This window comes from Arachis hypogaea, chromosome 6 (genome assembly GCF_003086295.3).
Source record: "Arachis hypogaea cultivar Tifrunner chromosome 6, arahy.Tifrunner.gnm2.J5K5, whole genome shotgun sequence".
Classification (NCBI taxonomy): domain Eukaryota; kingdom Viridiplantae; phylum Streptophyta; class Magnoliopsida; order Fabales; family Fabaceae; genus Arachis; species Arachis hypogaea.
Window position 1 is genome coordinate 78998244 of NC_092041.1, and position 1619 is coordinate 78999862.

The 1619-nt window shown below is 42.0% G+C and overlaps 1 non-coding gene across 1 annotated transcript; it reads left to right on the top strand.

Moving 5' to 3' along the window:
- Nucleotides 1–831: 831 nt before the first annotated feature.
- LOC112699866 (small nucleolar RNA R71) lies at nucleotides 832–939 on the top strand. The gene has a single exon (XR_003152800.1). It is a non-coding gene; the product is annotated as a small nucleolar RNA R71 (small nucleolar RNA).
- Nucleotides 940–1619: the final 680 nt, after the last annotated feature.

Sequence of the window (1619 nt, forward strand, 5' to 3'; positions counted from 1 at the left end):
GGAGGTCAGTGGACGTCCAGTGAGGCCTTTCTCAGTGGCGTTCACTGCCTCTTCTTCCTCCCAAAATTCGGCCATGTTGATGGCCTTGCACTCTCCTTTTGGATTTTCTTCTGTATTGCTTGGGAGAGTACTAGGAGGGAGTTCAGTAATTTTCTTGCTCAGCTGACCCACTTGTCCTTCCAAGTTTCTAATGGAAGACCTTGTTTCAGTCATGAAACTTTGAGTGGTTTTGATCAGATCAGAGATCATGGTTGCTAAGTCAGAGTTATTCTGCTTAGAACTCTCTGTCTGTTGCTGAGAAGATGATGGAAAAGGCTTGCTATTGCTAAACCTGTTTCTTCCACCATTATTGTTGTTAAACCTTGTTGAGGTCTCTGTTGATCCTTCCATGAAAAATTTGGATGATTTCTCCATGAAGGGTTATAGGTGTTTCCATAGGGTTCTCCCATGTAATTCACCTCTTCCATTGAAGGGTTCTCAGAGTCATAAGCTTCTTCCTCAGATGAAGCTTCCTTAGTACTGCTTGGTGCATTTTGCATTCCAGACAGACTTTGAGAAATCATATTGACTTGTTGGGTCAATATTTTATTCTGAGCCAAATGGCATTCAGAGTGTCATCTCAAGAACTCCTTTCTTCTGACTAATCCCATTGTTCACAGGATTTCTTTCAGAAGTGTACATGAATTGGTTATTTGCAACCATTTCAATCAGTTCTTGAGCTTCAGTAGGCGTCTTCTTCAGATGAAGAGATCCTCCAGCAGAGCTATCCAAAGACATCTTGGATAGTTCAGAGAGACCATCATAGAAAATACCTATGATGCTCCATTCAGAAAGCATATCAGAAGGACACTTTCTGATTAATTGTTTGTATCTTTCCCAAGCTTCATAGAGGGATTCTCCTTCCTTCTGTCTGAAGGTTTGGACTTCCACTCTAAGCTTACTCAATTTTTGAGGTGGAAAGAACTTTGCCAAGAAGGCATTGACTAGCTTTTCCCAAGAGTCCAGGCTTTCTTTAGGTTGAGAGTCCAACCATGTCCTAGCTCTGTCTCTTACAGCAAAAGGGAATAGCATAAGTCTGTAGACCTCAGGGTCAACCCCATTAGTCTTGACAGTGTCACAGATTTGCAAGAACTCAGCTAAAAACTGATGAGGATCTTCCAATGGAAGTCCATGGAACTTGCAATTCTATTGCATTAGAGAAACTAATTGAGGCTTAAGCTCAAAGTTGTTTGCTCCAATGGCAGGGATAGAGATGCTTCTCCCATAGAAATCGGGAGTAGGTGCAGTAAAGTCACCCAGCACCTTCCTTGCATTGTTGGCATTGTTGTTTTCAGCTGCCATGTGTTCTTCTCCTTTGAAGAATTCGGTCAGGTCCTCTAAAGAGAGTTGTGCTTTGCCTTCTCTTAGCTTTCTCTTCAAGGTCCTTTCAGGTTCAGGATCAGCCTCAACAAGGATGCCTTTGTCTTTGCTCCTGCTCATATGAGAGAGAAGAGAACAAGAAATGTGGAATCCTCTATGTCACAGTATAGAGATTCCTTGAAGTGTCAGAGGAAAAGAAGAGTAGAAGACAGAAGTAGAAAATTCGAACTTATCAAAGGAGATGGAGTTCGAATTTTGCA